The sequence below is a fragment of the Poecile atricapillus genome, chromosome W (assembly GCF_030490865.1).
Source record: "Poecile atricapillus isolate bPoeAtr1 chromosome W, bPoeAtr1.hap1, whole genome shotgun sequence".
In the NCBI taxonomy this organism is placed as follows: Eukaryota; Metazoa; Chordata; class Aves; order Passeriformes; family Paridae; genus Poecile; species Poecile atricapillus.
Genome location: NC_081288.1, coordinates 88,016,526 through 88,040,139, shown reverse-complemented (window position 1 = coordinate 88,040,139; position 23,614 = coordinate 88,016,526). Strand labels below are relative to the sequence as shown.

Here is a 23,614-nt window from a genome sequence, read left to right as displayed (position 1 = left end):
ATTCAAGCAGCACATGCCTTCAAACTCCTTACAACCATGTCCTTGTGCTAAGAGCAAAAAGTCAATCGCAGCTCAATTTCATAATACTGCATGACGTACACTATGCACATCGTCTGAAAGCTCACTTAAAATTTTGGATATTAAGTTCCATTCTTTCTTAGTCTAACAAGCAAGCTTTTTTGGAGTTGCTAAGCCTTAATTCATTCAGGCTTCACTTTGACTGTTTGATGCTTTTCATTTTATCAGCTACATTCATCAATTGGTGTAAGCTTGGATGGAAACAAAGTGAGTTTCCCAAGATAACAGGGTCTTCTATGTGGATTAGCAGGAATTCCATTCCATGCCCTATCTCCACAGATTAGGAATATGGAACTAGGTAATCGCTTTGGTAATGGTCCTGTGAGATTGCACCACGAATAAAGGCTTTACTTTCAATGGTAGTAACGAGATCAGCTATAGGGCTGACTGCAGCTCAGTGCCGCATTACTTTGTTGGAATGACTTTTTGTTGGGGGTTCAAACATTATCCATCCACCTGAGGTATTGGTGGAACTTAACAAATCTGATTCTTTTGAGGGTTGTAACATTGAGAACTTTGGTAATTTTTGCTTGCCAACAGGCTTCAAGTTGTCTTAATGTGAAGCCAACAGTGCGACTGCACTCTTGCAACATTGCCAATTGATTCAGTCAAGTCTTGTTACTAACTAAACCTTTAAATGCTGGAGGATTCCATTCAGGGACTCCTATGAGACAGGTGCGAAAGGATCTCCAGGTGTGGCTAGGCTTAGACACATTGATTTTTGGCCAGTTTAATGTGCCAGAGTGACCCATATGTTCTGTCACTTTTGGATGTTAGTTATCAGACAGGTTGTCATGACTATACACAGCACAATTACCATAAGTAGTTGGTTCCATGTAAATCACATCATATTTGCAACCTCACAGCTAAAAGTTTAATGTTAAATGAACTTTCAAAGATGCCTACACTACCTCTTGAAGGGGGAATACTTATACTTTATACTAATATAACAATTACTACATAGGCTAAACACTTTACTTTAAACTATTATCTAACGACTTTTAACACACGAGCTCTGGTATATATGTAGTCTAAGCGTGAAAGCAATTTGCTGAAAGGGTAAACACACAACCACAATTTGCTTTATATACAGTTAGATGGAGTCTCTACACTTTTCTTAGATCTTCTACAGAATTTCCTTCACAAACAGACTATGATTTAACACGATTCAGTCTTGGAACATTCACTGCTCTCGTGATGTCAGCTGGCAGCTGATTGCTGACTGAGGGCTTTGATGTTCAAGTTGTTCTTCAGATCCTTCTAAATCTTAAAACAAAGGATAACTGAAAAATTGGTAGAGACACAACATCATAATAACAACATAAAAGTTCGGTTGGCAACTGTCTGTGTAGTGTTCAGACACAACTGTGTCCTGATAGGTCCACTTCTGATCCATGTCTGGAGTACCAAGGCTGTGTGATGACGTCGATTTTCACTGGATCCCATGTGTTCAGAGGCACACAGTCTGGTCAGATGGACAGGTGACCTTTTTGAACCTGCCAACAAAACACAGACACTTCTCCCTTTGAAGTTAATGAATTACACTAATTAAATGCTTGTGGGGCATCAATTTCCCCCGTTTTCTTAAAAAAAAATTAAAATTAGATGTATTTCTGTTATACACATCAACATCAACACAAAACCATATACACAATGAATAAGAACCTATAACAGTTAAAAATCAATCAAATTATAAACATTATTAATAACATATATAATATAAAACTACTATTAACTACTAAAACACTGCACCAGGATCCCATAGTTAGCAAACAAACAGAAACAAAAATTCATCAGTGAAGGATTGGATAATCACCTCCAGAAATGATTCTCCAAGCCCACTTCAAAATTGATCCAGCTGTCATATTAATAGGGTCAAATTGTTGAGTCAAAAACTGACTCAAATACTGATTTGGGACAGAAAACATCTGGATCTGTTGGCAAACATTCCATCCAGGTGAAGTCAAGGCTTGGCCAGGACCTAGGCTTTTAACTGGAAAGATGCCTCTTAACATATTTCTAAAACAAGGTTCTCAATAGTAGCAGCTATGAGATGCTTACAGCACAGCAAACTGTTGAAATGCATTTGTACAGAGCAAATGATCAGAAGCCTTAGGTACCAGACCAATTAAACCATGCAGCAGTTGGTTTAATCTGAAGCCTCCCCCATGGCAGCTGATTCTCAGCAATGATACATCTTAAAATTCTGGAAACACTGAAAAATAAGAAAGCTATAACAAACAAAAACTGCAGAGATTGCAACAACCAATAGAACTCCCGATGAAGTCAAGGGTGTCACAGACTGCATTCACTTCTATCCACAAGCAGGTGTTCATCAGCGTTCTATCACAGCTGTTTCAGTTGTAGCTATCTTCCTTTCTCTAGGAAAATAACTATACTTTGCAGTTTAAACAAGTGTCTCCAATAAAACATAAAACAATTTAAATTAAACAATATTTAAACCTAAAAATAATAATTTATCACAAAAGGAAATAACAAAACTTAACCTTAGAAGAATATCTAAGTTATAAAACTTAACTTAAAAACATTCAAGTCTAAACATAATAAAACTTGACTATCCTTAATTCTATTAACACTTAATCTATACTAAATAAACATACCTTAATCTTATTCTGTTACTACAAAAAGCAACTAAAAGTTTGATATATACCTTTTAAACACGATATAACAGTAACATGGATTCACTATAAAGATTATAAAGATGTAACAAATACATCACAATTCTATGTCATCTAGCTTTGAGAATAACCCACAATAACTGCAAATGTTACTAAAAATACTTATTCATAACAGGAATTTGCCTAGTATATGCTTATATTGGTTAGGATTTTAAAGTGCAGTTTTTCTAGAGAAAAACCACAACAACACAGGATTTGGCAAGTTTCCATTCAGCTGTTGTAGCACTTTTCAGAAGCATTAAGTAAAATTTTTAAACTAAAATCCAAAATCCGAATTGGTATATATGCAGTTATATGTGTTTTATATAATAAAAGAACTCACATTGAAATTACCTTATTAAAATTGTGGAAAAAACAAGCAAATAGATAATACATGCTCTAACTTAACTTTGTCTTGTACAGTAAAGTTCTCTTAACTAATTATTTTTTAAACCACAAATCTCTTCTGTAGATAACATTAATTGGAAGGTTTTCTTAGAAGCTGTAAATCACACCGTAATTTTTAACCTTAGTTTTTAAAACTCATTATTGCAAGGCAACTTCTGTTAACACTTTTTTTTTTTTTAATTTTAAAGAGTCACAATAACTTCTCTAGTAAAACTCTAAAAACTGCAACTGCATAAACTCATAATTACTTAAAACACAAAATTAACTCTACAGTGGTATATAAAAACATTTTGAAAACCCAATAAATCATGACTTTTTAACAAACTGGGTATTATCCCGGTGCTTTTTCTTAGAGAGGGAGCAGGGGGGTGGACTGCCCGCCCTGCTGCTGCTCTCTGCTGCTGTTATCTTTCTTCACATTCTCCACATACTCTCGCAGAGAGGAAAAACTGAAAGAAAAAAAACCTCACAAAGTTAACTTCAACAAATGCAGTTTTTTCTCTCAATATTTTCCTCATTGTTCACAGATAGAGGAAAAAGGGCATGATTTTTACAAAAGCGGGCGATGTTACACGAAATGTCTCTCACAGCCAGGTGCTAACAACAGCAATCATGGCAGCTTATCAGCGTGGCCTTGGAACTTTTCTTGCACTGCCTCTGCCCCCAGGGTGCCTTTGTTCTCTGCTCACACCTCAGTGCTCCCCCATGTCCCCCTGGTTCGAGTGGAAACCAGTCTAAATTTGGCTTCTTTTCTTCCAGGGTAGTAAAGATGGAACTTAATTAAGATTGTAGTGTTAAAAGTGACTCCAAAAGTGAAGCAAATAGTTCCAGATGTATCACATCCTGCCCTAACTGAACAGATTCTGTTTGTTGTTTCAGCATTCGCTGTGGAACTTATTTCTCATTATTTTCTTCTCCCTATCTCTCCCTCCCTCTCTCCAAGGGCAGCATAGATAGGAGTGCTTGCCCAGCAGTGGGAGGTAAAGGGTTCTGCCACTGTGATGCTAAAGTGCAGTTTTAAACACTTTTTTTTTTTTTAAACTTTCAAAGAATATCAGTTCGTTTTTCGACTGCAAAAAGCAGTGAGAGCACTGCAAAATGCCCATGACAATTAGCTCATATAATGAGCATATCTAGGTCATTTTCCCGGGCTGCTTCGCCTCGTTTAACGAGGATGCTAAGAAGTAGTTTTTCCACTGCCGCAAATTCCACTTCCATGCTAGCAGCAGAGAGCGGGGGGGAAGGTCACAACCCCTCTACTACGCCCCCCCCCCGCACTTTGGTCTCCCCCAGCAACCTGAATTTCCATGTCTAACCGCACCGTATCTCACTGCGCTCAGGTTGCCTATCCAGTACCGATCCAAGGCAGCATCTATCTGCGCTCAGATCCGCTCCACCAACCTTGGTCCAAGGCTTCATCCCACCGTGCATGGACCCACCGAAGCCCCCCTGCCCGCAGGGTGTCCCGTTCGGAGCACCAAATATTGACAGGCCACCAGTTTATTCACCAGCCTTCACAGAAGTAAACGTGAACGCCGTTTATTTCTATCTTTAGCACACCTTTTATAGGGTTTTACAGGGTCCGCAGGCAGAGCAAGCTACTATTGGCTAACACACACAGGTTTACATTTTTTCTCCTACACACAAGGATACTGTTTTGCTTTACTCTCTCTTCTGCAGGAAGGTTTCAAGGACTTTAGCCTTTAATATCACGACTTATTTCAAAGGCTGGTTTGTGCAGACAGGCCTTTACTAATATATAAAATATATCAACAACGTATCTTTTCGGCTGGGGCAGCAAGGGAATCAGCTTTCCGGTTTCCTTCAGTGATTTCACCTGGCAAATCTGAATGCGATCTTATATGCATCACATAGAAAGGACGTTCTTGATTTGAAATCAAATATATCAGTTTTGAAAGCAATCTAAAGAGATGTTCGTTCTCAATGTCCTTGAGAACTGCCTGCTCCACTCTGGACACCACTCCTGCTACGTAGGCTGAGTCAGTAACCAAATGAATCAGTTCTGAAAACTTCTCAAAGGCTCTCACAGCCGCAGCCAGTTCAGCTATCTGGGGTGACCCTTCCACAAACTCAACATCAGCTTCCCAATGCTGAGTCTGTGGATTTCTCCAAGTCATCACCAACTTGTGAGAGGTTCCAGATGCATCAGTGAACACTGTGAGAGCTTTGAGTGGCCTTCGGCTCCTTTTCTCATGAGGAATGAGGTGGAATTCCTCATGAAACAATTTGTGTGATGGCGCATGGACCGAAATTTGCCCACTATAGCAGTCCAGAGCAAACTGGAGGTTAGCATTGCTCTGCAGCAGGTGCTCAAACATCTCTTTGGTCAGTTTCTCAGGGGAGTTTTTGCCTTCCCCAGAGAGCCTGACTGGGAGGTGAATACACATAAAGTCACAACCTGCCAGTTCCCGCAGCCTCATCCTGGTCTTTTGAATCAGCTGAGCCATCAGCTCTTGTGGCTTGGTGATAGTTTTGGGTCGTTGATGGGAGAGGAAGACCCATTCTATTATTACAAGTGGATTTCTCTGGCCCTCGGCCCACTGGAATATTAACCCATGTAAGTGTGGTAATTTCCCCAGGAAAATAAATTTAAAAGGCAGCTCAGGTTTGAAGCGATGTGCCTGTCTTTCTGTCAAGGCCTTTTGTGTCTTTTCAATTGCAGTTTTTGCTTCTGGAGTCAGCTCCCTGGGAGACAGCAACTCTCTCTTCCCTTTCAATAAATTGAGCAGGGGGCTCAGGTCTTCATTAGTGAGACCTAGCCAGGGTCAGACCCAGTTTAGTGACCCGCACAGGGAATGGAGATTTGCTAGAGTTTTAGGATTGCCAATAATTTCTCATTTCTGTGGAACAACAGTCCGTTTAGTTATCTCCAGGCCCAAGTATTTCCAAGGTGGCATTCTTTGAACTTTGTCTTCCTGCAATTGGAATCTAGCAGTGGTTAAAACTTTAACCACTCGGTCAAGGGTGTCTTGCAGCATGTTGTTATTGGGACAGCACACTAACACACTGTACATGTAGTGCAAAATGATGGCATCTTTTTTTTCAGCATGCACTGGGGACAGCAATGACCCCACATACCACTGGCAGATGAAAGGACTTGCTTTCATCCTGTCCTGGGGTGACTTTATGATACTGGTATCCCCAATCGTCTGGTTTATGTTATATATTAAGTTCTACACCTTTAAGACTGGCTTTGAGAGCAAGAGAGGGGGAAGAAGAAGCACGCAGTTTGTGTTAAAGAAAAACATCACTCCCACACATCCCGCTCCTGGACTGTGGTGTCTGCAGCACAGACAGACAGTGGGACAGAGCTTCTCTCTGGCTTTTAGTTAGTTTTAGCTAGCTGAGGCAGAAGAGTTCCCTGGACCTTTTTTTTTTTTTTTTTTTCTTGGATCTGTGCAAACCTGCTCTGGACTGAACACCCAGCCAAACCCCGGGAGCTCACGCCTTTGGCCCACCGGGGCCTGGGCCTTGGCACTTCCCAGCCCCAAAAGGACTGATAAGAACCTGAGTGAGCCGAGCTACACCACATGAAAAGGACTTTTCTTCCTAGACTTGCCATTCCATCGAACAGTGAGAAGTTTTATTATTTAATATTATTCAATTTCTATTTAATAAACAGCTTTTTCCACTTCTCTCCAAAGAATTTTTTTTTTCCTTTCCCGGACCAGTTAGTGGGGAGGGGGCATTTCCCTGGGCAAATCCCCATTTGGAGTTTTCCTCCCTGATTTGCCCTAAACTAGGACAAATACAGTTTTTGGCGCCCAGTGCGGGGCAAGAGAAATTGGAAAAACCTGACTGAAAATGAGTAGAAGAAACAGCCCATTGTAACTGGCCCAGAAGTCCCATGCATTTTGGGCATAGACTACCTCCAAAGCGACTATTTTAAAGACCCAGAGGGGCTTAGGTGAGCATTTAGGATAACAGCTGTAGAGGCAGAGGGCATCAAGCAATTGAACACCTTGCCTAGACTATCAGAGAACCCATCTGCAGTAAGACTCCTAAAAGTAGAAGAACAACAAGTACCAATTGCCACCTCGATGGTCCATCGCCGACAGTATAGGACAAATCGAGATGCTGTGATGCCCATCCAAAAGATGATCCGAGAACTAGAGAGCCAAGGGGTGGTCAGCAAAACCCACTCACCCTTCAACAGCCCCATCTGGCCTGTGCGCAAGTCTGACAGAGAATAGAGATTGACTGTGGACTATCGTACATTAAATAAAGTGACTCCACTGCTGAGCGCTGCCATGCCAGACATGCTGGAGCTCCAGTATGAGCTGGAGTCCAAGGCAGTGAAGTGGTACGCCACTACTGACATTGCTAATTCATTTTTCTCCATTCCCCTGGCAGCAGAATGCAGGCCTCATTTTGCCTTCATGTGGAAGGAAGTGCAGTACACCTGGAACCGACTGCCCCAGGAGTGGAAGCACAGCCCCACCATCTGCCATGGACTGATCCAGGCTGCCCTGGAAAAGAGTGAGGCTCCAGAACATCTGCAGTACATTGATGACATCATTGTTTAGAGAAAGATGGCTGAAGAGGTCTTTAAGAAAAGAGAGAAAATCATCCAGGTTCTCCTGAAAGCTGGTTTTGCCATCAAGAAGAGCAAAGTTAAAGAACCTGCTGGAGAAATCCAGTTCCTAAGAGTAAAGTGGCAAGATAGACGGCGTCAGTTTCCTACTGACACCATCAACAAGATCACAGCAATGTCTCCACCAGCCAACAAGAAAGAAATGCAAGCTTTCCTAGGTGCCATAAATTTTTGGAAAATGCACATTCCTGAGTGCATTCAGATTGTGAGCCCTCTTTACCTGGTCACCAGCAAAAAGAACACTTTCCAGTGGGGCCCTGAACAACAACAAGCCTTTGCTCAGATCAAGCAGGAGATTGCTCATGCAGTAGCCCTTGGCCCAGTCAGGACAGGACCAGATGTGAAGAACGTTCTCTACTCTGCAACCGGGAGCCATGGTCTATCCTGGAGCCTTTGGCAAAAAGTGCCTGGAGAGACTCGAGGCCAACCACTGGGATTCTGGAGCCGAAGTTACAGAAGGTCCGAAGCCAACTATACTCCCACAAAGAAAGAAATTTTAGCCGCCTATGAAAGAGTTCAAGCCACCTCAGAAGTAATTGGCACAGAAGCACAACTCCTCCTGGCACCCTGACTGCCAGTGCTGGGGTGGATGTTCAAAGCAGAAGTTCCCTCTATCCACCATGCCACCAATGCCACATGGAGCAAGTAGATCGCCTTCATCACGCAGAGCACCCATATTAGAAACCCAAATCGCCCTGAGATTTTGGAGATAATTACAAACTGGCCAGAAAGTAAAAACTTTAGTCTCACTGATGAAGAAGAGCAAGAACAAGTGACACGGGCTGAAGAAGCTCCACCGTACAACTAACTGCCTGCAGAAGAAACATGCTATGCTCTGTTCACTGATGGTTCCTGTCGCATTGTAGAGATGAACCGGAAGTGAAAAGCAGCCGTATAGAGCCCCACACGATAGGTCGCAGAAGCCACTGAAAGAGAAAGTAAATCAAGCCAACTTGCTGAACTCAAAGCTGTTCAACTAGCCCTAGACATTGCTGAAAGAGAGAAGTGGCCAAAACTCTACCTTTACACTGATTCATGGATGGTAGACAATGCTCTGTAGAGATGGCTAGAAAAGTAGAAAAAGGCCAACTGGCAACGCAGAAGAAAGCCAATCTTGGCTGCTGATGAGTAGAAAGACATCACTACCAAAGTAAAGAAACTGTCTGTGAAGGTCCGTCATGCAGATGCCCATGTCCCCAAGAGTAAGGCTAATGAAGAGCACCAAAACAATGAGCAGGTAGATCAGGCTGCAAAGATAGAGGTGTCAAAGATAGACTTAGATTGGCAACACAAGAGAGAGTTGTTCCTAGCTCGATAGGCCCATGGCGCCTCAAGTCATCAGAATAGATGCCACCTATAAGTGAGCACGAGACCGAGGAGTAGATCTAACCATAGACAGTATTTCCCAGGTTATCCACGACTGTGAGACGTGTGGCACGATCAAGCAGGCCAAGCTGTTTAAGCCGCTATGGTATGGTGAGCGTTGGTCCAAATATAAGTATGGGGAAGCCTGGCAGATCAACTACATCACACTGCCCCAAACCCACCAAGACAAGCGCTACGTGCTCACGATAGTAGAAACCACCACTAAATGGTTAGAAACCTACCCTGTGACTCATGCTACAGCCCGTAACACCGTCCTAAGACTTGAAAAGCAGGTCCTTTGAAAGCATGGTACCCCTGAGAAAATTGAGTCAGACAATGAGACTCATTTCAAGAACAACCTTATAAACAGCTGAGCTAGAGAACATAGCATTGAGTGAGTGTACCATATCCCCTACCATACACCTGCTGCAGAGAAAGTAAAGAGGTATAATATGTTACTTCTCTCTCTTTGCTTCCTTTGGGCTGAATTTTCTGTGGATATAACTTTTCTCTAGTCTCTCAGCCTCCTTTGGGCTGAATTCCTTTGGGATCCTCCCTCGTGGGGAGTCCCACTTATCTCAGTCCTTATTATTTGAAGAAAACTCCTGGGCTCATTAGATTCTGGTTTCTCGTGTTTATTGAAGGATCCTTACAAAACTTGGCAGGTCTATCCAGACTAACTGCACAAGCTTAAATCACTACAGCCTGGCTCATCTCATACTAATGATACAAAATGGCCTCGAACCACTCGGTCTTTTCACCTTTATACTAACTTTTATCTTATTAACTACAGACACATGTATTGTTATTATATCTCAACAAATAAGTTTTCTATATCTACTCACGTAATTAAAAGTGCGACTTACTCTAAACCAATCATATTTTGTGCTTCTATAAACTGCAGAAGCATGGAGAAGAAGGAAGAAGAAGGATTAAAAACTACAGCCTTTTTCTTCCATCTTTACTCCACGTGTGGAACCCTCTTAAAATCTATACTTTCACCTCTGTGTTAAAAGAAACATTTTTCTACTTTCTATTTAATTTCTTACAAACTCTGGCTTGCTCAGGGATATTTGGAAGCCTTTTTATCAATATTATATATGATTGATGTATTTTTTAAAGAATTGTATAGACAGAGAAATATCCCTGCATTTCCAGACTCCTACATAATAGACTGTTAAAAACTACCTTGAAAGCGTTGGGTGAGAGATCTTTCAAAAATTGAGAGCAGCATCTAGCAAAGGCCACCTAGATAGTTAACGCCCAAAGTTCCACCACCCGAGCAGGCCCAGCCCAATACGAGCCCCTGCATAAAGTAGATCAAAACAAAGTCCCAGCAGTACATCTCAAAAGTTTGTTAAAAAACCAGTTTAGATCAATTCTACGTCAAGTGCAGACAAACCCATTCGTAGGGCTGTTTTTGCTCAAGGACCAGGTTACACATAGTAGATAATGCAGAAAGATGAAACAACACAATGTGTACGTCAGAGAAATCTGATTGTTAAGTGAAGATCATGAATGAATGTTCTTGTCTGTATATAATGTATGTGTTGTAGAGTTAAAATATATATATATTAATTTTGATAATAAGTTGACGATATGAGGATAAGGGGTGGAATGTCCTGGGGTGACTTTATGATACTGGTATCCCCAATCGTCTGGTTTATGTTATATATTAAGTTCTGCACCTTTAAGACTGGCTTTGAGAGCAAGAGAGGGGGAAGAAGAAGCACGCAGTTTGTGTTAAAGAAAAACATCACTCCCACACATCCCGCTCCTGGACTGTGGTGTCTGCAGCACAGACAGACAGTGGGACAGAGCTTCTCTCTGGCTTTTAGTTTTAGCTAGCTGAGGCAGAAGAGTTCCCTGGACCTTTTTTTTTTTCTTTTTTTTTCTTGGATCCGTGCAAGCCTGCTCTGGACTGAACACCCAGCCAAACCCCGGGAGCTCACGCCTTTGGCCCACCGGGGCCTGGGCCTTGGCACTTCCCAGCCCCAAAAGGACTGATAAGAACCTGAGTGAGCCGAGCTACACCACATGAAAAGGACTTTTCTTCCTAGACTTGCCATCCCATTGAACAGCGAGAGGTTTTATTATTCAATATTATTCAATTTCTGTTAAATAAACAGCTTTTTCCACTTCTCTCCAAGGAATTTTTTTTTTTTTCCCCCGGACCAGTTAGTGGGGAGGGGGCATTTCCCTGGGGAAACCCCCATTTGGAGTTTTCCTCCCTAATTTGCCCTAAACTAGGACACCACTTCGGGTTAAATAAGAGCTGTTGTAGTCCCGCATTCTTTATTTCATAGGGGCCAACTTCATAAATTTTAGGTTCAATTTTAGGTGGTGTGGCTTGAGCTTGGGTTACAGTTGATTTGGTCATTGAAATAGGCATGGCTTTTATTTTAAATTTGAATGAGAGCCCAGTAATACCATGACTTCACAGGCAAACCACATCTACTGTCTGCACTAATGTGAAGTTATACCATCAATCCAATTCACTTAGACGATTACAAATTTTTTGGTGTTTGCCTGTGGGATAAGTTGAAACACTAAGTTGAATTGCCTTTTCTTGGTTAGTCCCGTTAATCATCCGGCATCCTACTCTGATTACCTTTCCTATAGTCCCTTGAAGGAACCACAACTTTTCTCTTTACCATTCTTGCTTTTCATACACTTGGTTTTCATGCATAACCACAGTTGACAGGTTTAAATTGTTTATATCAGAATATTTTCCCATGAATCCAGTGGATTGAATTAACTCTTGGGACCAAGGCCATTCACCACTTTTCTGGCTAGAGGTGTGTCATGGGGTGACTTTACCTTTAAGGTGGTTTTGAGAGCTAAGGAAGTTGAAGTTGCTAGGGACTGATGGGAGTCTTTTCTCCTGACCAATTATCGGTCATTACTGGGAATTGACAGCAATCTTGACCATTGAAAAGTGGGATCAACTTGTGAACCCTACCTTAATATGTAAAGCCAGAGCACTCTTGTCTCTCTTTGTTTTCTGGCTGTGAAAGGTAACAGAGCTTCGGCTGGCCTCTCGTTCCCTGCCCGGCCATATGGCTGGGCGGGAACTGGGCTGAGCCTGCTGCGTCTCCCGGCCAGGAGATGGGGGCCTGCGGGGGGCTTGCCCTGGGCCCTGGCCGGACCAAGGCGGTCCCCAGCTCGGCTGCTGGTTTTGCTGTGACTGAATTCACCAGAGACTGCCGAGTGAAGAAAGAAAAGGGCTCTGAACCTGCGGCGGGCTGAGGTGGTGACTACACTTTCCAGAACAGCCATGAAGAATCTTCTATCGAAGACAGCTCCAGCTCTTGCTCCGGCAGAGATCACAGAACCATCTACAAAAGCCTGTGCAAGATTTTAACCCTTTCATTACCCAGATGAGACTTGCAGACTAATTTTTTTTTTTATCCAGAGAAAGAAAAAAAGAGTAATCAACATGAAAAGTGATGTTATAAACTACCAGTGAGAGGAAAGAAAAGAAGCTTCAGGAAAGGTAGTAAATAAGGACATGCTTTTATAAGCTGAAATATCTTTATGTTAAAGCTATGGAGATGGGCAATAAAGTCCTGAAAGAACTCTTTTAATTAATGATAGAGTATGTAGGGAGGAATGAAGTGTTCAAAGTGTAGATTTTGAGTAAAAAGTAGAATAATTGTGATACAGTGAAGTGCTGGAAGATTTGAAGCCTTGAGAGGCAATAAGAAAACTGTTTTCTAGTAGAGCTCACAGAGACAGATGAAGAAGACTTTTGCCTTTGAATAACTCATCCTTAAAATGACATCCCTAGACTCATGGCCCATACACACCTCAGAGTGAGGTGAAATGGGAGGAGTAAACTCTGATGACAGATTTCAGGGCAGCTGACATCAGGGCAATAGAAAACTATAGCAGAAATAGTTTTCTTGTGAGAAACTCCATAAATTAGCAGAAAGAGCCTTCTGTTTCTACAAAAACTGATGAAAAGACTCTAGCAAAAATTGGAACTGTTTTAAACACCAAAGTTCCAAAGTTTTTGTCTCTGTTGTCATGTGAACAAGGGAATGGTGGGTAGTAGGGGATAAAAAGAGTTTTCTGGAAGTTTATTCTAGTGTTCTTATTGTTATAGTTTGTTAATAAACTTTCTTTATTCCTTTTAAGTTTTAAGCCTGTTTTGCTCTTGTTCTAATCCATATCTCACAGCAAGAAATAAGTAATTTTTTAGTTACTGGTTTAAAACCACGACAAGGTGCTTTCCAATTCTTGGATTACACTTGTGGCTACAAGTAACACAAACAAAATGATTATATTCACTAGGTTTCTGCAAGCTAAATCATGGAATACTCCCAACTGCAATGTACTCATTTTGCTCGAGTAAGTTTTAGTTTCAGTTCATTGTCACCCAGTTTTACTTTCCAAGGGGCTTCTGGAGCCTTCTTCACTTGAGAATGGTGAATCCAGGTGCTCTGTTCCTTGATCTTAACTGCAGTGAAGGTGGTGAGGAGCACCTGGAACGGTCCTTCCCACTGTGGCTCCAAAGTTTTTTTCTGTAAGAGACTTAACATACACATAATCTCTAGGCTATATGTCATGCACTGGCCCATCTGGCCCTCTGCTCCGAGTTTCAATCACATGTTTCTCAATTGCTCTGAGCTGCTTGCCTAAGGCTATCATATAGGCAGTCAGCCTCTCCTCTCCCACTTGGGTTGACAATCCTTTTTGTACTCCATACAGTCTCCCATAAAGCATTACAAAGGGACTTAGTTTTTCTTTGGCTCTAGGCTTGGTTCGGATCCGCATCAATGCCAGTGGAAGAGATTGAGGCCAGGGTAAATTAACTACTTGTCCTAGCCTCACAATTTGTTGTTTAATTAAATGATTCATTTTTTCCACTTGGCCACTTGACTGGGGATGATAAGGGGTATGGAGCTCTCAGTCTATCCCCAGATGACAACTGATTTCCTGTACTATTCTTGAGATAAAATGTGGCCCCCTATCTGAAGATATTGTGGCTGGAACCCCGAAGCATCGTATTACTTCTTGTAATAATACCTTGGTTACCTCCCGGGCTTTGGCAGGTCTGGTGGGAAAAGCCTCCGGCCACCCTGAAGAGGAATCTGTTAAAACTAACAAATATCGATACTTCCCTTTTCTTGGGAGTTCTGAAAAGTCAATTTGCCACTGTTGTCCAGGCCCGTGGCCTTTCCCAATCTGACCAAGTTTTGGTTTGGGGGTATTCTTGGGTCTAGTCTGGAGGCAAATGTCACACTGCCGGGTTACCTAAATGACAGTATAGATTTCTGGCAGTGATCTTTTAGATGAGGTAGTTATACAGGGCATCTATTCCCAAATGTGTTTTCTGGTGCTCTTCTCTTACTAGTGACCATAACAAATGAGAAGGGATGACTATTGTCCCTTCTGCAGTAATAGCCCATCCCTCTTGGTTATACTTTCTTCTTTGATCCTGAATTAGTTTTCTATCTTTATTGGTATATACTGGCTTTCCTTCAAGGGAGATCTGTCCATTGGGAATTAAGGCTCCCTCAATCATTATCTCACCCTTTGCTGCTTCTTTTGCCTCTCTGTCCACCAGCTCATTTTCTTCTTCCAATTTTGAGCTCACCTTCTGGTGTACCTTAATGTGCATAATTGCTACCTACTCAGGTAGCTGGACTATTTCCAGTTGCCACAATATTTCCTGCCCGTGATTGATGTTTTTCTCTTGTGAGTCCCCTTTCTTTCCAGATGGCTCCATGTGTGTGTACAGTCCCAAATGCATATCTCAAGTCTGTATAGATGTTTATTTTCTTTCCCTTGGTGATCTCCAGCGCACAGGATAAAGCGATGATTTCTGTTATAAATACACTCGAGTGTTAAAGTTTAATCAAAGAAAAGTTTTATTAATTATAGCAAGCAAGCAATAAGCAAAATACAGCGCTGGACAGCCGGGAAGCGATCCCGCTTCGCCGCGGCCGTGCTTCCGTTTTCCGTGTGTCTCTTTTTAATCAGTCCGGCTCTCCGGGCTCTCCGATGACGTGTCCTTTCTCGGGTATTTCTGCGCATGTGTCTTCATTGGTCTAGGGGTTCCTTCTTTACCTTATCTTCCTTTAACCTTTCTTCACTGTTCTCTGTAAAGGCTTAGCTCAGTAACTTTCTGGAATTCAAGGAATCTTAGCAAGGACATGATAATTATACAAACGTCAGTAACTATACAAGCATCAGTAACTATGCATGCGTCAGCAACAATCTTGATTTTACAGAACATAGCATTACAGAGTATCATATCTGCATGTTTAGTCGAACAAAAGGGTCTCTGTCCATCACAATTTCTGCCTTTTGTGCAGAGGTATCTGTTGGCAAGGGTCCAGATTCTATTACCTCTTTGCAGGTGGTAACTGCATACCCAGCATGTCACTTTCCACTGACAAACGTAGCTGCTCCCATCAGTGAACCAGGTTTCTGCATCACCCAGTGGGGGTGTCTTTCAGATCTGGGCAGCTGGAGGAGGCTTCAATAGTCTCCAGGCAGTCATGGTGCACTGGGTCCCCTTGATTCCCACTGAGAAAAGAAGCTGCGTTGATAATGTTAGTTGCAACTATCTCTACATCATCTTGTTCTACCATGATGGCTTGGTATTTCAGGAACCTTTGTGGGGAAAGCCAGTGCCCACCCTTTATTTCTAGGACTGCAGACACTGTGTGAGACACCAATACAGTCATTTTCTGGCCCAGGGTGAATTTGCGTGCTTCCTGAATATTCAGCACCACTGCAGCAACAGCTCTAAGGCATCCTGGCCATCCCTTGGCTGTTAAGTCTAGTTGCTTGGAGAAGTAAGCAACTGCTCTTCAGTAGGGACCCTGGTCCTGAGCCAGTATCCCCAGGGCAATTCCCTGCTTCTCATGGGAAAACAGGAAGAACGGTTTACTTGCATTTGGGAGTCCGAGAGCTGGGGCCGACATTAGGGCATTCTTCATCTGGTGAAAGGCTTGTGTGGCCTCTTTTGTCCACTGGAGGTCTCTGTTCCCGCTTGTAATGAGCGCATACAGAGGTTTCGCAAGCAACCCGTAGCTGTGTATCCATAGCCTGCACCATCCTGTCATTCCTAAGAATGTTCGCAGTTCCTTTACTGTTTGAGGTTTTGGGGTTTGGCATATTGCTTCTTTGCAATCTTGCCCTAGAGTCCGCTGTCCAGCACTGATCTCATAACTCAGATAAATTACTTTTGGCTTCACTACCTGGGCCTTTTTCTTTGATACCCTGTATCCCTGAAGTCCCAGAAAGTTTAGCAGGCTTACAGTCCAGGCTATGCATGCCTCTTTTGTCCGGGTGGCTATGAGGATGTCATCCATGTACTGCAGTATCTTTCCTTCTTCTGGCGGAGCCTCCTAGGATTCCAGATTCTTGGCAAGTTGTTCCCCAAACAGAGTAGGAGAGTTTTTAAATCCTTGAGGCAACACAGTCCAAGCGAGCTGGGATTTGCGCCCGCTTTTGGGGTTTTCCCATTCAAATGCAAAAATTTTCTGGCTGTCCTCATGGATAGGGAGGCAAAAGAAGGCATCTTTCAAGTCTAAAACAGTAAACCAAGTTAGCTCAGGTGTCAGGCACGTTAGCAGAGCGTATGGATTTGCGACTACAGGATAGAGATCCTCAGTTATTTTGTTGACAGCCCTTAGATCTTGTACTCTCCAGTATGACCCCATCAGGTTTTCAGACTGGCAAAATGGGAGTATTGAACTCAGATAGGCACTCTTTTAACAACCCCAATTGCAAAAAGTTTTAAATTATGGGACTAATTGCTTCCCTATCTTCCTTTTTCAGGGGGTACTGTTTAATTCTAACTGGTTGTCTTCCTTCCTTGAGTTTGATTAATATAGGGAGTGCATTTTTCGCTCTCCCTGGTACATTGGAGGCTCACACTCCAGGAAATACTTTATTTATTATTTCTTCGCTAATTTTTCCCTCTGTATGAACGGCTGTCAACATTAAACTCAATGCCTCTATGTACTGTTCATCATTTACCTCTTGAATAACTTCCCCATTTTTAAATTTAATGGTTACTTGCAATTGTTCTAACAAGTCCCTCCCCAAAAGGTGTCTTGGGGAGCTGGGCAAATATAAGAATTTATGAATGCCCCATTGCTTTCTGAGTCTATACTTTAATGGTTTGCAAAAATATGCTTTTTCAGGTTGACGAGTTGCTCCTATTACTGTAACATAATCCTTCCCCACAGGTGCCAAAGTTTTATTCAAAGCTGAATATGTTGCCCCTGTGTCCACCAGGAATTCCACTTCATTCCCTTTTTCTCCAGTTTCAATTTCATAACCAGTGGATCTTATGGGGGCAGATCTGCCGGTCCTCTTCAATCTTCTTTCACATATGCAATCACTTTCCCCTTTCCCAGTCTCTCTTTTCCTGAAGGCCACCCCATCTTTGTTCTGGGCACTGATTTTTCCGGTGACCATATTTCTTACAGATCGGACACAGGTCTCTGCCTAGCCAGGCTGGGCCTTGTCTAGGTGGTCCCTGTCCGAGTTTCCCTCTTTCCCTCTGTTTTGGTTTTAAAGCAGTAACTAAAAAATTACTAGAAAACTTACTTATTTCTTGCTGTGAGATGTGGATTAGAACAAGAGCAAAACAGGCTTAAAACTTAAAAGGAATAAAGAAAGTTTATTAACAAAACTATAAGAATAAGAAAACTAAAATAAAACTTCCAGAAAACCTTTTTTTTTTCCCACTACCCAACCATTCCCTTGTTCACATGATAACACAAAGACAAAAAACTTTGGAAGTTTGGTGTTTAAACAGTCCCAATTCCTGCTAGAGTCTTTTCATCAGTCTCTGTAGAGAAACAGAAGTCTTCTTCTGCTAATCTATGGAGTTTCTCACAAGAAAACTATTTCTGTTATAGCTTTCTATTATTCTGATGCCAGCTGCCCAGAAATCTGTCATCAGATTTTCTCCTCCCATTTCACATCACTCTGAGGTGTGTTATGGGCCATGAGTCTAGGGATGTCATTTTAAGGATGAGTTATTCAAAGGCAAAATATCCCTTCATCTGTCCCTGTGAGCTTCCCTGGAAACAGAAGTTTTCTCTTTACCTCCCAAGGCTTCAGATCTTCAACTATTACTTCACCTCACTCTGTTCCAGCACCTCACTGTATCACAATTACCTTTTGCTCAAAATCCAAACTTTGAACACTCCATTCCTCCCAATATACTCTGTCAAGAATTAAAGGAGTTTTTTCAGAACACTATTGTCCATCTCCATGACTTTAACAGAAAAATATTTCAACTTAATTAAAGCATCTCCTTATTCTCTACCTCTTCTGAAGCTTAATTTTTTTCTTTACTGTCTCTGATAGTTTATAAAGTCTCTTTACATGTTGATTACTCTATTTTTCTTTCTCTGGATAAAAAGGATTAATCTGCAAGTCTCATCTGTGTAATGAAAAGGTTAAAATCTTGCCCAGGCTTTGTAAATGGTTCAGTGATCTCTGCCGGAGCATCAGCTGGAGCTGTCTGCAATGGAAGATTCTTCATGGCTGCTCTGTAGAGTGTGGTCACTGTCTCAGCCCTCTGCAGGTCAAGAGCTTTTTTTCTTTCTTTACTTGGCAGTCTCTGGTGAATTCAGTCACAGCAAAAACTGCAGCTGAGCCAGGGACTGGCCTGGCCCGGCCAGAGCCCAAAGAGAAGCCCCACAGGCCCCATCTCCCGGCCGGGAGCCGCGGCAGGCCCAGCCCAGCCCCTGCCCGGGCCGCATGGCCTGGGCAGGGGACGGGAAGCCAGCTAAAGCTCTGTTACCTTTCACAGCCAGGAAACAGAGACAAAGAAATTCCCAGGCTTAGGTCTTAAGGTGGTGTTCACAGGTTGATCTCACTTTTCAATGGTTAAAACTGCTGTCAATTTTTAGAAATGGCCAGCTGTTGGCTAGGAGAAAAACTCCCATCAGCCTCCAGCAGTTTTAACTTCCTTAGGTGTTTCTCTTTGTTTTCTTAAATGCCAATCTATCACACCCTCTCACTTACAACAGCTACAAACTTCTTCATTCTTTGTTTATATCCTCCTTCCCAGTTACTAAAAACTCTCCACGCCTCATACAACAAAATCTCCAAGTTCCTCCCATCTGTCCCCCAAAGCTTTTGAAGTTTATGTCTTATGTCACCCGTAGACTGCCCCAGGAATAAATTAACTAACTGCTGTATCCCTACTTCAGACCCAGGGTCCAGTGATGTGTGACGACACATGGCATCTCTTAAGTTTTTGAGGAATTCGGATGGTGACTCAAAGGGCCCCTGCTTGACTGCATATAAAGCTGACCAATTTATAGTTTTGGGAATGTCTCTTTCCATCCCCTTTGCAATCCACTCCTGATAGCTTTCTAGTTTTTTCAATTCTGCTAATCTATTTGGACCCCACTGTTGGTTTTGGAGTGGGAAATAATCTTTCACATCCAAATGTTGGGTTTTATAATAATTTTTTGCCAGATCCCCTGCCGTTTTTATAATTAATTTTTTTTCTGTCTTGGTCAGTGCATCCAATAATAATTGCATATCACTCCAATCCGGATTGTGTTGTTTTATTATATATCGCAGACGTTTAGCAGTTTTAACTGGATCACTGCAGTGATTTTTAGCAACCTTTTCCCATGCCTCCAAATCCATTGTGGAGAAGGGAACCTTAACCAATACCACTCCTCCCTCTGGTGCCACTGCCTCTTGCAGCAGTGCCTGTAATATGTGTCTGTTGTCTAGTCCGGTGAGCAATTGGAGGGGTTTCTGTAACATTTGACTCCACATCCTCATCCTCATCCCTTTCTTGTCTCATGTGGGAAAGGCTTAAGCAAATCGTTAGCCAGATCTTGTTCCTGAGCCAGAGTCTGGTAAACCTTATCTGATTTTGTGCATCTTTGCCCTATGCTACAAGCCGAGCAACACCACTTAAGCTTTCCCCCTCCTAGTCTTATTCTTTTTCTCCAGGGCCAATACCAGGGGGTCAGATGGAATTCTGATTCCACAATCCCTCTGCCATTCTGGGTGATTTTGGAGGGAGAAAAACATATTAGCATATGATACCTCTGTCCACTTGCCTTCCCTCCTAAGAAATAGCATGAGTTGCAATAGCATGTTATAGTCCAAAGTTCCACTAGGTGGCCACCTCGCTCCCTCATCCAATTTATATAGTGGCTATAGTCTTTACAGAACCTGATTAAATCTCTCTTGTTCTTGGTTCCCCCACATCCAGCAATGTCCTTCCAATGTGCAATTATACAACTTAGCGGACTTGCTCTAGGGATCTCCTTACTTTGTCCAGTTCCCATTATCTCCTCCTTCTTGTTCTGTCCTGTTTCCACCCAAACATCTCCTCACTCAATTTCACTGTCTCTTTCCAGTACTCCTCCCACACACAGTCCCAATTTGCAGGCACCTAATATGACTTTTCCACATACCAACCTCAGAATTTCAACAATACCAATGTCTTTCACAATCTCCATACTGCAATAGAACTCAGCCAGATACCAATCCTTTGATCCTCTGATAGCTCTAAACCTCTTGCAAAGACAAGTTATTCCTTTCACCTCCTCTGGAATACTCAGGGTCTGTACTGTGGGAGGGAGTCCCTCAAATTGTCTGTCCACAGTTAAAACAAATGTTAACTGCTCTGCATTCAAGTATAACACTCCTCGCTCACACTTGGGTTTGCCTCACATGACTCCAGTCGCTTCGCTTTTCTCCGGCCTCCTGAGTCGCCCAAGGTCGGAACCACAGATAGAGCTGCACACTTGCTCTGCACCTCTGGTACGTCTCACTCATTCACACACCAAACACACTCAGTGACTCAACATGTCCGGACTTAGCATTCACACAAAACAAGGGTTCGCTCGACTCACTCCTGGAGTCACTAGCGGGGTGCTCTATCAGCTCAGAGAGAACCCCTCCGTCGGCCGCGCTATCGGCCAGGATCCATCCCTTTCCCTCTGTCTCTGGCCCCTTCTGGCTGGCTGCTTGCAGTCCCATTAGGACTGTGCTGTGCGTCAGACATCTCTGTATGGCTTATCAGTAGTCCTTCCCTTGATATTTAATTCATACCTTTATCCGCAGGCCAGCAGGTTGTTGTCTGTCCTCATGGTGAGTGATCCGAGGTTCGAGGTCCCTCCCGGGAAGGTCCTGGGGGCGCACCAGGGAATCCGTTCCTTGGCTGCTGTAGCAGCCAGACAGAGATCCTTCTACCTGGCTCGCCAAAATGATATGTGGATAGAAAAAGAACTCTATAACTCGCAGAGTAGTTATAACAGTATATATGAATTTATTCAGTGCTGAGGTGCATGGGGGATATCTCCTCCAAAAAGCATGCACACTTTTGAGATTTGGCTTTCTCCTTTTATCCTTTACAAACTAGGGTTGCACAATACGCCTAATACATATTCATTTCTTAATCCCGCTTATCCTTGCTTTATATTAAAATGAGCTCCATGCCCCTTTGCGGCTGCGCACTGGTTGTTTTTGGTCAGTTCGGTGGTTGTCTGGGGGGTCTTTGGGATGAGGTCAGCAATTTTCTCCTTAGCTGAACTTTTCACCTTGTCTTTTCGCATATGCTCCTTTTAGTCCTTTGACCACTTTTTGGACTTTGATACCGTTCCTTCCTGCTTAGGGGTCCAAAGTATCCTTTTATCCTGTGGTGCCTTTGTCCTTGCATCTTGTTTGTGTATTCTAGCTCTTTATCTTATCTTGCAGTCTCACTCCTTTCCTGATCTAGTGGAGCAGGGTATGGTTTTTGTCAACCCCCTCTCTTTTGGTCAAACATTTCTTTATGCTTAATTCCTAATTCTTAATTTCTCTGTTTCAGTACAGCAAATCATGCCAGTGGTGAGTCAATAGATTTCACCCAACAATGAGGACACGGATGTCCATGTCTTCTGGATAAAGCAAATAGGCCGTGATAGACCCCTAATTACCTGCAACTTGACATGTGGTGACAAAACAATCACAATTACAGGCATGTTGGACAGTTGGGCGAATGTCACAGTCATTTCTCATGTCCTTTGGGCGAGGCAATGGAGTTTGGTGATATGTGGTGGTTTGACATTTAGGGAAAGCAATAAGAACCACCCACGGAAGTGATTTCTTTAAGAGAAGCTGCTGGGTGCTTCCTCCATATATGAGATAGGCCAATGGCTGGCCGGTTCTGAGAACTGACAACATTTTGCACCTTTGAAAACTAAAGTCCACCTCTGTGAATACCACGTTTTAAAAACATAAGCCCGGGAACTTGTTTCTCTTTGTTTCTGGCCTTGAAAGGTAGCAGAGCTCTGGAGGGGTTGGCCCTGCTCCCCCGTGGCCTGTGCAGCCTCGGGGGGGCTGGGCCGGACCCCAGTGGCTCCCAGGCAGGGGATGGAGATTGGTGCCCCCCCCCCCCGGCCGGGCCGGGGTCTGCTGTGGTGCTAGCCCCTCCCGGGAAGCCCTCTGGGTCCCGTTCTGTCTGGGTAGCTGAAGCCCCTTCCCGGGGGACTGAGCCCTCCCGGAGAACTCGCCAAGCCCTATACAGCGGTGCTGCTAGGCCAGGCCAGTCCCCGGCTTGGCTGAAATTCTTCTGCCGCTGAGTTTCACCAGAAACTGCCGGGGAGGGGGAGGAGAAGCCATTGGCCCGCAGCGTGTTGCCTCTGAGTGCTAACCTGGCTGCTGAGATCCCAGCTGCCCTCCCCCAGCACAGCCACGGAAAATCCTCCATCGTAAACAGCTCTGACCACTGGGCCCAGGCAGAGATCACGTGACCATCCACAAGGCCTGGGCAAGATTTAACCCTTTCACTACACAGATGAGACCTGCAGACTTTGATCCTCTCTCCCGGTGTTGGATTGCATGAAATAGCAATTCCCCTGAGTCCCTCAGGGAGAAAAAGAAATCTAAAGACTGAATCAAAGTCTTTAGAGTTAAAATCTTTAGAGAAACTTAAATATGCTAAGACATAGGCATAAAGTTTTAGTTTTAAGTAAGTTTTAATATAGCTTAAATACCTTAACTGCCTGTGTTAGCTAGTGAAAAGTCTTATTGTCCAGTTTAACGTTCAGTGATAATACCCTTCTCACAGATTCAACTTAGCTCTAGACATAATGAAAATATGGTTTGCATTCTTAGATAGAACAGATAGGATTACTCGTGTAGTCAGATTATACCCTATACGTAAGATTTAGGTAAAGAGAACATTGCTTTCACATGTGTCTTGGTTCTAGAAGACAGGTGTCTGCTAGGGAGAGCAGGAGCCTCCCTTGGGATGAAAGAATATAGACCCCCTCACTCCGAATTATTATAATTTCGAAATCAAGGGGGCTTTCAGGCAGAGATCTGGGGATAGGAATAACAGTTCTTTACTAGTATAACCAGGTAAACAAACAAACAATAACTACAGCAATAACAAGAAAACAGAACCAGGGACCCCGGGACAGCTTTCTCGGCTGAAACGGGATGGAGGAGAGGCTTTGTTTTCACAAACCCC

The 23,614-nt window shown here is 43.0% G+C and overlaps 1 long non-coding RNA gene across 1 annotated transcript; it reads right to left on the bottom strand.

The window, feature by feature from the left end:
* Positions 1–951: 951 nt before the first annotated feature.
* Positions 952–23,046, bottom strand: LOC131591665 (uncharacterized). Its single transcript, XR_009280438.1, has 3 exons — positions 22,794–23,046; positions 21,211–21,351; positions 952–1,574 (listed from the first exon to the last, which is right to left on the bottom strand). It is a non-coding gene; the product is annotated as an uncharacterized LOC131591665 (long non-coding RNA).
* Between the last annotated feature and the right edge of the window lie 568 nt (positions 23,047–23,614).